The sequence below is a fragment of the Ascidiella aspersa genome, chromosome 7 (genome assembly GCF_963924565.1).
Source record: "Ascidiella aspersa chromosome 7, kaAscAspe10.2, whole genome shotgun sequence".
In the NCBI taxonomy this organism is placed as follows: Eukaryota; Metazoa; Chordata; class Ascidiacea; order Phlebobranchia; family Ascidiidae; genus Ascidiella; species Ascidiella aspersa.
In genome coordinates this window covers 18,164,379-18,179,773 of record NC_139453.1, presented here as the reverse complement: position 1 = coordinate 18,179,773, position 15,395 = coordinate 18,164,379, and the positions used below count along the sequence as shown (strand labels likewise).

At 37.6% G+C, this 15,395-nt stretch overlaps 1 pseudogene; it reads right to left on the bottom strand.

Moving 5' to 3' along the window:
* Positions 1–10,950: 10,950 nt before the first annotated feature.
* LOC146138123 (uncharacterized) lies at positions 10,951–15,176 on the bottom strand (annotated as a pseudogene).
* Between the last annotated feature and the right edge of the window lie 219 nt (positions 15,177–15,395).

Here is a 15,395-nt window from a genome sequence, read left to right as displayed (position 1 = left end):
TTTTCATTAAGCTTGATTTTCCTGAGTAGACATTTAATTCTACGCGAGATAACAAAAACATACACACCATGGAGGATGAAAACCGGACAAAGTATTTTATTACGTCACAATTGTTAATGCGGATTTGATTCGTATTTGCTTTTAGCTACAAAAAAAGAAAAAATGGCCAAATGCGAAATGCTCAAACTGTTGTGGCAAACAATTAAAGATGTATTAGTTTTAATTTAAAAATGATGTAAGTGCGCAAAAGCAAATTTTACTGCGCAATTTGTCTGACTTTGCTGCGCAATTGCGCACCTTAGAGGGAACACTGGACGTCGGTCATTTTTAGTGAGTTGCGCCCAAAAATCACTACACACCCTGTCAGTAATTATTGTACTAAGCTAGGTAGCGGACGGGGATTAATGGGTTATGGTGGGGAGTTACAGGGGAACTCCAGCTGCAACCCTAGGAACACATCTTGGTTGCTAAATCATATTTTTCATCCGATTGAGACATCGCAAGTAGAAAAACTCAAGGCCCTTTTTTCAGTTGTGTTACAGAACCCTTTCTGTTTTAAAATAACAAAATGCATAACGTATATATTTGTCTTAATAAATAGAAACGCAATAAGTTACAGTTTTTTTTTAGCAAAGCTATTTTATTAAAAACAACTTGAAGTATTTGGGTCGCGAGACCTCATCGGTACAAGTAATTTTGGGTTGTGCCAATAGGATCTGCGGACCCGTGTGATAAGCCTTTATGCCGAGAGAAGCAAAAAAATAAATTGCACCAAACAAATGTAAATTAAATGTAATTTTAATATGTAGGCGCTTTTTGCATTTAGACCTACTGTTGTATTAATAACAACAAAAATGGCACAAAAAACTTGGTAACTAACTTTTAAAAAAATCGACTTACTTTTAATTTTTTTGCAATCGTTTCGACATGCACTCGGCTGCATCTTCACTAGATGTTTAAAAGTAGTTTTATGGCGTATTTTTTACCAGAGGAATTGCTTAAGTTCTGCTCGTATCTTATCTTTTATTTAATGTTATTATTTTAAAATGAAAATTTAACGTAAACTTACTTGTTTGGCGTATTTTTTACCAGAGGAAAAGCTGCGGTAAAAATATGTAGACAGCAGGACTCATATTGTTTAGTTCTAATTTATGTATGTTATTTGTCTTTTATTGTGTTCACTTACAAAAAGTTCAGATAAGAAAAATAGGTCGCCAAACCTTATAGCTGTTATACTTAACGCTTAGAATTTGGGTGGCCGCAAAATAAGGTTTAAAAACAATTCCCTGCCACCTGAACTGACCAACTAGCAACCACCTAATGAAAGCCTGCCAACTGAACGATATAATAGTAACGCATCTGGTAGGAATATATGTTCTTTTTAATTTTTTTATGGCAGATTTCACAGTTAAAAAATTCCAAGTGTTTGCTATTTACGAAACTATATAAACTAAAGCCTGCAGTTGATTCCAATAGGGATTCCCAGATAACAATAGCGATGGTTAAATCATAACCGATATTGATAACAACAAGTTTACATCGCTGGGCCCGATACCCTTCCTAGTCTATATTCCTATCAGTTTGTAAAGAACTCGTTTGACAATCTTAAAACTTCACAACTCAAAGGATAGTGAAAATGCGGAAAAACACTTGCGAGAAAGATTAACCGATTTTGATGAGCCCAGTGGTCATAATTCCAGACTCGATAGTGTACCTAATAGAAGTCGTGTTCGAAGAATGTAGACTAAAGCTTTATAAAGCAGATAGCCATCCGAAACCTTCCAGGATGTAAGTTACCGGTATAAGTTTTTATGCTTAATACGACAAAAAAGGTCAAAATTCGTCACATATTTTGCCTTTGCCCTACTTCACTGATTTGTGTACCGATTACAAAAATGACAACCTTTCTGTTTTATTGTTTATTTACGAAATCAAATTTAAACACACATTTCTTTCTACCATACGTGGCAACTTTGGTTTCCTCTGTTCATTGGTGCAACTTTTGAGCATAAAAACGCCGTTGTAAATTCATCAAAGTTTGACAACGGTCCATTCACTCTGTTGAAAAGCGAAAGAAAACTGTGAAGATTGGGCAAAGTTCAATAAATATTTATACAGCCCTTCGACATTAACCTACGGTTGTGTGGTTTATTGTATGTATCGCTTCCCACCGGAGTTTTTATTTAAACTTTTTGTTGCCGCTCAATTATGTCATTTATTAAAATCCCTTTAAAAAACTAGAAACGATATTTTTGGGCTAATTGGCAGTACTTTTTTGTTTTCGTGCGCCTTAGATGGTCAATGGTACGAATAACGAAAGCACCGTTTTTTAGCAATTAAAACATTGACATCAACTTTCTAAAATTCCTTCACCAATCCACAAAAAACCCAAGAACCACCTGTGGAATTTCTAAGGTTCATTTTAAATGTAAATTCGTAGAATGTGGTAACAAACTATTTACAGAGTTCCAAACGATACTTTTTTAGGTGTCTCTGAAATATGACAGTTTCTATAGTGGATATAGTGGTGTAACAAGAGGTTAAGACTATAAGTCCAACTATGGAGACTGTTAATAAAGTCTGAACTTGAGAACACATATAGTTAAACTATACTAGGTAGAAATATGGTGAAAAATACAAGAATCCAAATTACAAAAAGAAAATTGTTAAGCCTGGTATGACCCTTTACTTTTGTTTTTTTAAATTATTATCATTATTTTTTTTTTTTTGGGGGGGGGGGGGGGCGTGGGGATTCAACGATATTTTTTTAGTTTCAAAGACAACCGCGCGGCCAATTTTCCCATTTATTACGCGTAACAGAATACAAACCAAATAAGTGATACGCCTATTCTGTTGCCGTTTTGCAGAACGTAAGTTGATTTGATCCTATTTTACCAAACAAATAAAAGGGTATAAGTTGCTACAATTGCAAACAAGTTAATCTGAGGTTTTCCATTGTACAGGTCAAAATTGATGCTTTCATGATTGTCATACGTGTAGGTTACTTCTGCAACTTAAAGTTCGGTTCCCATCCTGTGTTGTGAACAAGTCATTTTGTAAAGTCCCAGTCAAGTAAGTTGTGAAAAACTTATAGTGCAAGTCAAGTTATTTTGAATAAATAACAAGTCAAGTCCCAGTCCAAGTCAAGTCCCGGTCAAGTTTTAATTAAAGCAAGTCAATTGCAAGTCAACTCTTTGTCATAAAACTTAAACGTTAAACTTTTGAAATTGGTGAACTAGTCTAAATATGCGCAGTAACTCAACCAAAAAATAACACAAAACGCAACATATTGCAAGCAATTTGTTTTATGTGGAAAACTTAAAATCAATTCCCAAATTTTATAATAAAAATGTCTAACGAGAACACTTAATTGCAACCAAAAGCATTTATCCAAAAGATCTAAGCCAGATCAAGTAATTTACCTAAAAGACTCAAGTCAGGTCAATTAATTTTGTCCAATGACTTAAGTCAAGTCAAGTCATTTAAAAACCGTGACTTAAGTGCAGAAATATGTAAAAGATTGTATTTTTCTCCAGAAAAAAAATAAGGCAATATTGCATGAAGTATTACATTTGAGCGAAAACACTCTTTACACCTACCCTATTCCACCACAACTAACCTACACTAAAGAATCGCTGTCACCTAATTACATGCTTTTGTAAAAGTCAAGAGCGGGTATATCACCTGGCAATATGATGAAATATTTACCAACAATTAACATCGCTGGCGACAAGTGCACTTTTCTTTTGTATATTTTCCACATGTCAATATATGGCTTAAATAGTGGGATTTTTAGCATTTTAAATCATGTTAACTAATATTTTCTATAGAAATAATTTAGGTGTATTTTTGTAGCCCGTGACAACTTTTGTCTTTTTATTGTTAAAGAAACACTTACCTGAACTTTCCTGGACTGTGCGTTTCTTTATTAATTGAGTTTATCGCAATTTGTGATGTAGGTTTTCCGCATCTCATCTTGAATAGAAAGTAAACATTTTTCCATTGTAAAACAAGACGAAAAACATCCGCTACTTACATTTGCAAAGCCAATAAAAAACAATTGATCATTGGTTAAATTTATTCCAGGCAGTGGCTTGGATAATGCCGCGTCTCCGATTAATGTCCGATAGGCCTAAAATAATTTAAAAGCATTACAGCAAAGTATTATGACAAGCATTAAAATGTCAGAAGAGCTGGGGCCTTGCTTCAAGGTCAAAGCTACCTTTCGGACATAAAGCAAAAAAAAAAAAAAAAAAATGCGTCTTAATATGTAAACATTTTGCTAATTTAAACCTAACAAACGCAATTGCGCTTAGCGCGATTAGACTTGTTTTAGGTGCACTTGCGCACGAGTTCGCTCGAGAAAACAAGTGATTTAAAGATTTATTGTTTTATGACGTAACTTTGAGACGCCATCCCTAAAATTTTCCATGGCCCCGAAAAACAAAAATCCTGAAACGCCCCTGTACAGGATTACCATGACAGAATTCTTCAAAAAACCTTAAATCACAATAAGCCTACAATAATTATACTTCGTTTCAAAGGATATATACATTACTTGAAACGATTGTCGGACTCCTGCATTATCAGCAATGTTTTCCACAAGTGTTTGCTCTCCATTAACCTGTACGTGCAGTCAAAATAATAAATAAAGATTGTGTATTCCAGCCGAAACACATAAAAACGAATAACGTACTCCAGACATAAAACCGAAATTAGAATAGAAGTATTTTCGAAATGAAACACAGTGCGCATTAAGACCAAAGTAGAACTATATCGTACATTACATAATAGATTGAGGAGGTCTAAATCTGATAAAAACTAAACCCAGCAGAATTAGACCTCAACGCCTAGAAAAATTTATAGCAAAAATTAGGTGTTTTTTTACCTAACCTTAGGTTTTCATTTTGATAACGCACTATCCCTGACGAGCAGGATAATTGTAGGAGGACTATAAAAGCCCGGAGATGGCGTCTCACCGCGCTATCAAGAAACCTGGGACTGCATTATGAGCAGTTCCTCGCTCGCTAAGTTAACGAGTTCGTTTTAGCGAGGAATTATCGACCGAGAATCTCGCAGACACCATTTAACTGTGCATGCGAGAGAATTAGACAAAATCACAAGAAAGGAGACGATGGATTCGGATTTGCTGCAGAAACGTCTGACGCTTTTTTTTGTGAAATCGTTAGCTGCCTTTAAATGGTAAACTTATAACGAAACAATTTTCAAGCTGAACCGCATGAATTTAATTTATGATTAGTCCAATAGAAAAAGGTTTTAAAAAACAACGTTTGTATCTATCTAAATATGTAAACACAATAATTTCAAAACTTTTTGTTCATTTGTATCTATATTTACTTATAGGTAACTTCTGTTAACATTTTTGGATTAATTCTCCCGGTACAATAGTTAATGTACTAATTTAACACTTCAATGTAGTCACAAGATGCTGCTGGCGTTACAACCTTTTGGCTTTTACTATAGGAAATTGTGGAATTGAAATGACAGGCTCATCTGTATTAAGTTAAAGATTTATCTTCAATTGAATCGTGGCAGATGTTGGGCCACTGATACACCATTATAATTATAAGAAGGGTTGCCATACATGGGCGCCCGCACGGGGGGTCAAGGGGGGGCACTTGCCCCCCCCCTGGAATTTTAAAATGCGATTATTAGTATTATTTATAAGTGTGATATGTATTACTTATAAAGAAATATTATACATTAATTATCCATCGCCCCCTGTGGAGTATCCAGGTGGGCGGGAGTTCTTATCCCCTTTTGTAAGTGATATTATCGTTTTTTGATCGTTTTTGTCATGGTTTAACAAACTGCTAAAAGCTTTTTTTTTAAGTAATTAGGTCACGCGTCTTAATCTAATACGAAACCAAAATCGAGCGCAAAACGCCGTTTTTCGTCTTTTGTTTGGTCGACCGTAAACGCTGGAAGTTTTTCTCTTTCGTTATTTGTTTAGGTTGACTGATTAGCAAGTGTGTATTCGACAACTGACTACGCTAAGTCAAACCTTTTTTCTTTTTTTCTCGCTAAAAACGAGTTATACGCAGTACGTTCCTCGCTGTTCGGTCTCTGAGCTAATATCCGATGTTCGTGTAACATCGACATTGTTTAACTGAAGCAGATTCTTAAAATGAGTTATAATGGTGACTGTCGTGCGCGTTTCAAAGTCTCCATTTCTAAGCAATGATGGTTAAAGCAAAATTATGCTCTTTAAGCATACTCTAAGACCACCTGCTAAGTGTGCAATGTACACAACTTATTTCACCTCAACCGCAGCTTGTAATTTAGCTGACTTGGCACACAGCTTGGCGCAGATGTTGCGCTAATCGTGACATAATAACACCCGAAAAAAAAAACGATCTTCGTTTAGTATTGCAGGTGGTGAAAGACGTGCTTGTGATTTAGCGCTCGTTCCGTTCATGGAACTTGAAACCTGCGCTGCTGATAGTCGAATTATGTGTGATTCTACCACAATTAATCACACATATTTCACGGTCTTGGGTGTTTTTTTGCCTGAAGTTAACGAATGTACACCGTGATTTCGCAGCTGGCGCCTGACAGGATCGTCGACGACGCACTCGGTCGCTTTTGCTGGACGTATTTGGCTGTTTCTGATTAGTTTTTTTATCACGTCTTGCAATCGCCATTCTATGACGTCATACTGTCACTGTTTTATGACGTCATTATTCAATAACGTCCGACGGAAAATAGGGAAATTCCCGAAGTTGAAAATTCAGGACCACCCCTTTTTGATTTTCTGGTTACGCTCCTGATTGCCCCCCCCTGGAAAATTTTCTGCGGGAGCCCCTGTTGCCATACCTTCCTTATTTATAAGATTTGTCCTTATTTTCGACTTGCGGCCTTATTTTGTCTTATTTTTAACCTTGTCACTTTTTATATCGAACGCTCTGCTTTAACGCAGTAAACTTCACGCCACTTTTGGGGCATTGTGACGTAATACGGACAGTTAGTCGTAAACAACCACAACAAGTTGACACATAGGAAAGAATGTTAAATACCAGCGTTAGATATTAATTTGTGACAGTTGTTAATGGGGAAATGAGTGCAAGGCGGTGTAATCGACACTTAGATTAAGCAGTAAAGCTATAAATGATAAATAAATTTATCTGAATTACATTGCACGTATAGTTTTAGCTTCTGATAAGGCTAAATCTGTAAATCTAATAAGTTAAAATGAGCAAGCGTAAAAACGTTTTTCGTGACGATTATGAGAGGGAATTCAAAGGTATCAAATGAAGCTTGAAGGGCGAGTATTTCGCACACTGCAATATCTGCAAATGCGACATTAATCTGGAGGCCATAGGAAAGAACGCTATTTCACATCACATTGATAACCAAAAACACAAGAAGTGTGTCATGATGATTAATTCAAACCAGTCGATGAATAATTTTTTCACAAGTCGATCAGCGCCAATGACCACAGACTACAAGGCAGCTGCTGCTGAGGGTACCTGGGCATTCCATACTGTCAAACACCAGCAATCATTCCTCACCAACGATTGCACATCGCTATTTTTCAAAGCTATATTCCCCGATTCCAACATCGCAAAAAAGTTTGCTTCCGCCAGGACCAGGACTACAAGCATCGTTACTGGAGTGTTTGCTCCATTTGCTCAAAAAATGATTTTGTCTGAACTTGGTGTACAGCCCTTCTCCATCTCGGTTGACGCCTCTAATCACAACGAAGTGAAACTATTTCCTCTAGTAATCAGATTCGTCAACGCCAAAGTTGGAGTACGAGTGCGTCTTGACCTGCGATCGATGCCAGGCGAGACCTCGGCACAGATCACAAACTTTATTCTCTTTTCTATTCAAGAGAATGGCCTAGACATGAAACAGCTGTCATCCCTTTGTGCCGATGTGCGCCAGTGAATTTTGAAGGATCACAGCATAGTGAAAAAACAACGTCTTCGCTCGTCTCAAAGAGCAAACATTGAATCTGATCCCAGTCGGCTGCCCTTCTCATATTTTGCATAACGCAGAAGAGAAGGGAGCAGAGCACCTCACATTTGACATAGAAACAATCGTACTGAAGATTGGTAGCCACTTCAAAAGCCAAACTGGTAGGGCAATAAGGCTCCAACATTTCTGTGAGGAACTTAAAGGCAACTACTCGACTCTACCAACTCGATCACACACCGACTCGATGGACCACACTTGATGCTGTACTCGAGCGAATGGTCGATCTATGGGAACCACTCAAAACGCATTTTCTTTCGCTGAAATATCCACCAAGAATATTGGAGGATTTATTTAAATCAGAAGAGTCACTAAACATCGTATTATTCCTCCACAGCGCTCCCTTGCTTTTTAATAAACCACTGTTACTCTTGCAAAAGTCAACTGCATTGTTTCCCGAACTGGCAGAGATTATTGAATCTTTCAAGATCAAAATATTACAACACCAGAGTTCAGGGTTTTTCGGAGCAACAACAGGCGAGCTACTAAATAAAAACAGTCGATGAAGAGCATGCTAAGGTTCTTAAAGCGAGCTTCCAGGAATTCTACACCATTACCTTGGAATATATTAACAAGTAGTATCGATTCGAGAAGCATCCAACGCACATCAACTGGACCCTGCTGAAAGATCAGGCAGTCGAGTACATGATCGACACACGTTTTGGTGCCAAGAAAGTTTTAACGGTTTTGGTGTATAGTGTAATTTCACTGAGTCCGAAAACCTTGATTTTTACAATGTGGCGCTAATTTTTGAGATATTTAATAGTTTTGCTCCGAAATAGTCCAAAAAATATGCGAGTTGTGATCATGGTATTCTCTTTGTCGTTCAACTTTAAGGAGACCTTATCTGTCTTTAGAATGGACAAACCTTAGTCTTGAATTTTCTACGTATTTTTGTGAAGTTTGACAATCGTTATCAGTTTATGCAATATATCATTGTTTGAAACGTGGTCGGCTTTTAGGCGGAGCCATGCGTTCCAATCAAAGGGGAAAAGTTCAGACACACATACGAGCCCCACTGGTACAGATCTAGGTAAGAGCTATGATCAGGTTCAATGGGCCACCGTGCCTGCAGCATTACTAAAAAAGCGATTATGTAATTATACCCAAGGACACGCACTACCCTCCCCTAACTCCGCCAAACACAGGTCTGTACAAAGTTTTGGTACGAAGGAAAAAACAAACAAGGTACAAATTCGAGGAAGAGATCTCTGTGAATGGACTCAGCGTGAACAAATGTGAACAATTCCTAGCCGGTGTGAACAATTCCCAGCCGGTTGTAGCAACGCCAACGCGGCCTGAACGGTCACCAGCACGCATTACGCTACTAATGCAGACGCAGACGCAGATGCATAAGCGCCCTCGTCGCATCACCCGGCGTCTACCTGAGCGATATGATTCTTAGCTAGCTTTTAGGGGAGCGACACGACACCGACCCAGATTTATCCAAGCGTTATGTTTACTTTTTTTTATTTTTCTCGTGCCTTTCTATCTCGTAAAACCAAACCGTCACATCAAGGCAGTTGAGGTCCTGTTTACATGTAGGGGTAGGTCTTATTACGACTTTTGGTTAGTCTAATTTTTCTGTTTTAATTTTACTGGAATTCTGTTTTATTCTCACATTAATCCTACTCCAACTTCGGTCGTATTGCTGGAGTGCATTAATAAGAGACTATACCGATCTAAAATCAAGTGGAATTGCAGGTGGGAAGCACATGTTTCTCTCAGCACAAAGCAAAAATGGGGTACCCACTAGTTTATCTCAATTAAAGCATATATGTCGCGATCGGGGAAATCAACCCTACATCTATCCCGCTAATGAAATTGGTTGCCGGTTGCAATAAATCTTGTAATTTCAGTCACTTTTTTAATCAACATTCCTTGAACTCGTTTTGGTGCAATTTCCTAATTCATAAGTTGACCAAGGTATTTCCCCAAATCACACATGACCTCGATCAATAAATAATTTAAAAAAAGTTTCTTGCCATTTAGTTGTATGAACAATGAACAAGCTTTATAACAGCTTAAATAGCGTATGTTTGCTGTTTCACTCACGTGTTGCTTTGCCTTTTTCCAAAAGTAGTTGTCGTATTGGCGAATAAGACATTTTTTTCGCTTATTATAAGCTGAAACAGATTGATGAGAAAACCATGGTTTACCGTTTGAGCCCAAACGTAACTTGTTGTTATCGATTGCGTGGGATATTTCGTGTCCAACTATACTGCCAAGTGCTCCATATTGAAACGACCTTAAAAATAAACAAGAACAATTTTTTTACATGGATATAATTATAAACACACACATATATATAACTATATATATATGTATAATGTAGAAATTTAAAGCAGTTTTTTTTTATATTTTGTGGGGCGATGCGAGTTTCAACTGCTAATGTTTCTAACTCTAACTCTTACTCTAACTCTAACTTGAAAATGTGCGTACATTTTTAGGCATTTCAAAATGTGCGCACATTGTGAAAAAAAGTGCGCACATTTTTGAAGGCAGTTTAAAATATGAGCACATGTTTTGCACATTTTTGCGCACATTGTGCAAAATAACGCCACGTCCCCTGTTGGTATTTCGGTTGCCCAACTCGTTTAACCAACGATCGCGGCCGCGGCACGCAATTTGGCTCAGCTTTGTGTGAAATATTTGTTACAATCTAGGAACTAAATTACCGAATAAAATTACTTGCCATCCAGACTCAAAAGGAGTGAGCGAAATAGCTCACAAGACACTCTTACCCGCTTTAAAGGCTTATGTAGACCCGCTTAACCGGAATTAGCTTTAGCATTGTTAGGTCTAAGATATGTATAGGCTATTCCAACCAAATACTGGTTGTAACCAAGGTTGCCATCGACATGGACCAAAAAATAAGGACAACCGAAAAATTAGATTAGCATTTAAAAGACGTTTTTTGACATACATTGTATTTATATGAGCCGTGTCATATTATACTCCATACTTTTTGCCTGAAACAATCTGCTCCAGCAAGTCCTTGTTATTAGCAATTGCTTCATGGATTTCACGACTGCTCAGGTCTAGGTTTACTTGTAGCTGGGATTTGACTGTCATTTCACTAAGGCTGCTCCTTTCCTTGGTCCTCTGGGCCGAAACAAGAGCGAACACTCTTTCCACAAACGCATTGCTGACCGGAAGGGAGAAAATGATGCTAAGCTTGTAGAGCAGCGGAAAAGAGTTGTTTTCGGTAAATATCTTCATCCACTTGGCCTCAAGGTCATCCTTGCGGAACACATTTCCTCTCACGTGCTGTGCAATGGACACAACTTATTTCCCCTTAATCGCAGCTTGTAATTTAGCTGACTTGGCACACAGCTCGGCGCAGATGTTGCGCTGATCCTGGCATAATAAAACCCGGTAAAAACGATCTTCGTTTAGTATTGCACGTGGTGAAAGGCATGCTTGTAGTTTAGCGCTAGTTCCGTTCCTGGAACTTGAAAACTGCGCTTCTGGTAGCCAAATTATGTATGATTCTACCACAATTAATCACACATATTTCACGGTCTTGGTTTATTTTTTCGCCTGAAGTTTACGATTGCACACTGTGGTTTCTCAGCTGACTCCTGACAGGATTGTCGACGACGCGCGTGCTCGCTTTTGCTGGACGGATTTGTGCTGTTTCTGAGTTTTTTTATTACGTCTTGCAATCACCATTCTATGACGTCATACTGCCACTGTTTACTGACGTCATTATACATATTAACGTCAGACGAAAAATAGGGGAATTCCCTAAGTTAAAAATTCAGGCCCCCCTTTTTGATTTTCTGGTTACGCCCCTGTTTGACCCCCCCTGGAAAATTTTCTGCGGGCGCCCCTGCTCGTACTCCAACTTTGGCGTTGAAGAATCTGATGTCTAGAGGAAATAGTTTCACTTCGTTGTGATTAGAGGCATCAACCGAGATGGAGAAGGGCTGTACACCAAGTTCAGACAAAATCATTTTTTGAGCAAATGGAGCAAACACTCCAGTAACGATGCTTGTAGTCTTGGTCCTGGCGGAAGCAAACTTTTTTGCGATGTTGGAATCGGGGAATATTGCTTTGAACAATAGCGATGTGCAATCGTTGGTGAGGAATGATTGCTGGTGTTTGACAGTATGGAATGCCCAGGTACCCTCAGCAGCAGCTGCCTTGTAGTCTGTGGTCATTGGCGCTGATCGACTTGTGAAAAAATTATTCATCGACTGGTTTGAATTAATCATCATGACACACTTCTTGTGTTTTGGGGTATCAATGTGATGTGAAATAGCGTTCTTTCCAAGGGCATCCAGATTAATGTCGCATTTGCAGATATTGCAGTGTGCGAAATACTCGCCCTTCAAGCTTCATTTGATACCTTTGAATTCCCTCTCATAATCGTCACGAAAAACGTTTTTACGCTTGCTCATTTTAACTTATTAGATTTACAGATTTAGCCTTATCAGAAGCTAAAACTATACGTGCAATGTAATTCAGATAAATTTATTTATCATTTATAGCTTTACTGCTTAATCTAAGTGTCGATTACACCGCCTTGCACTCATTTCCCCATTAACAACTGTCACAAATTAGTATCTAACGCTGGTATTTAACATTCTTTCCTATGTGTCAACTTGTTGTGGTTGTTTACGACTAACTGTCCGTATTACGTCACAATGCCCCAAAAGTGGCGTGAAGTTTACTGCGTTAAAGCAGAGCGTTCGATATAAAAAAGTGACAAGGTTAAAAATAAGACAAAATAAGCCCGAAAGTCGAAAATAAGGACATTTCTTATAAATAAGGACATTTAAGTTTTCTAAAATCTGTCCCTTCAAAATAAGGACAAATCTTATAAATAAAGACGGTATGGCAACCCTGGTTGTAACGCAGCTGAATTAGAAGACGAATCAACCTTATTTTTTGCCTGGCAAATTTTTCGAGACTTATTCTCTGGACGTGCTAAAACATAAAAATTCTCAGCAACTGAAAAAATGTTTGTCGCTGAAATATTTTATTTATCATAGATATGAAAAAGATACATACCATGAAAGTATAGCTCGACCCTGATCTCTTTCTGCTCTAATGCTTTTGTGAGGTTAAATGCCAACAAAGGTAGTTTATATCCTCATTTTGACAGTCCTTTTTTCTTTAAGTCTTTAAGGTAGAGATCCAAAGTACTCTAATATTTGCTTTCCCTAGAGACTTTACCACTTTAGGTTTGGACTATCACTTGCTTAACTAAGCTTAAGTATTGTTCTATTTAAAAAACAAACTTATTTTCACCCGGTAACTGCGCTTAAGCTTTTAAATTTCTTTCAAGCATCTTTCAAGGGCTCGCTGGTTGCATCTGTCGAACTCCGTCGTTTGTGGTCTAAAAAATATTTTTTCGTATGTCTGGTTTGCTGTTTGATTTTTCGTAAATTCGTGTCTATTTTATTGACGAATGAGCAACCCGCTCATTACTATGCAACTTTAAATCAGAATTAAATTGATGTATTCTGTATCAAGCATTGGTAACTTGTTGGTGAATAAAGGTGCTGAGCTTATGTGTTTTAAGTGTAGTGTTTTTGGTTTCTTTAATATTTAAACACAGTTGCAATTTTTAAAAGTGTTTTTAAATACACAAGGTCTTTAGTCAAATAGTAATACATTTAGACTACGAGTTGGCAACGTGCGGCCCGCTTTTTCTAGTAAAAGCTGAAAATATGAATTAGTGTTTATTTGATGTGCGGCCCTCCTGTAAGTATTACATTTCCAAACTGGGCCTTGATTGTCTTAAAAAGGTTGCCCACCCCTGATTTAAACAATATAACAGACAAAGGTAAATTTAAACATTAATTTATCACACTTTATGATAAAGTTGGCCAATTCTGGCTAATTTATTACACTGACCAACAAAAAAAAATTGGCATGTAAGGTAAGACCGATTTTAGAGTATATCAGGGGTGATGGACTTAAAAATACCATTAGTTTTTGCAAATTGGCTCTAGTTTTTAAAATATGACTGAATTTAGGTATTTTCGTACCTTTAAATGGGGGGGACCACAAGAATGAGCAAAAGATAAAGACACAATGTGATTAGCTAAATGAAGTGCTACATAAATCTATTTTTTTTTTCACATATTCAACACAAAAACTCCCAATTTATTCGTATTTTTATCAGGCTCTTCTAACATTTTGCAATTTTTGAGACTAATCTTCTTATACCACCATGTATGCCTAAGCCTACACAAGAAAGACAACAATTTAAAAAAAAAACAGTCGATACAAACATATCTGCATGCACAAGCTATTCACATATATAGGCCATTCCTTTTCAATCCAGTGTTGATCAGTGACCCGACTATCCCAGTAACAAATAAAGCACGGATACTTGGTGTAGCCGCCCTGATGTCCTGTGATAAAGTTAACCATTTTCAGATCAACGCATATCATCCAGTTATGCTCACTATAAGAAAGTTTTTTCAGGAACGTCTTTACACTTTGGTAGTGTTCCTTTAAAAGGATTAAGTGGCCAATTGGAACACAGGCAAACTTATTTCCGTTTTGAAGTAGCACACATTTCAAACTTCTTTGAGGAGCTATCAATGAATAACCTTCTGGTTTATATTCAAGTAGACCCATAGATAAACGAAGTCCTTCAATGTTATAATAGCACAGAAAAATCTTCTTAGGATAAAAATTGCATTAACGTTTCTTCTCTGACCCGGTCAAACGTTATGTTTGTTGCCGAATCAAGAATGTTACGGAGGCGAGAAGACAGGACTTCTTCTTTAGATAAACCTAAATTACGAACTAGGTTGTTTAGCTGATCTTGAGTAAAAGGCTTTGGTTTACTTTGCATTTGTGAAGATGTTGAGGATTCGGTGTCATTGCAGTTGCTACAGCTGCTACTATGGCCATCTTCGTCTTCCATTACATCCAACATCGCAGCTTCATCCGAAACCAGATCTGACAGGGACGTAAAAACGGGAACAGGAATTTCAGAGGAGTGTAACTCGGCCGTAAAGCAGAGTCAATGTTGGGGTAGTGGCATGACTTCTTCTTGTTTCGGTTCCAACCTGACATGTCATTCATGCAAAAATAACAATCATCATGGTGATTCTTAGGCTCGCGCCAAACCATAGGGATTCGAAATCGAATGATTTGACTTTACCTTGAGTCCATAAGCGCAAAGTTTCAGTGAAATACTTGCAGAACATGTGATGCCAAAAGTACGCTTTATAAGCTCTCGTGGGACACATCTGGGTCATTACGACACTTTCTCCGTCTAGCTGTACCTCTCATTTTTTATAACATGTAGTTAAAACACCTGTGAATTTAAATTTCTGAAAACGTTAAAGCATACAACAATAAAGTCATAACTAAAGGCCTACACTATTGATATCCTGACTTTTAAAAAGCATGTTAAATTTGAGCCT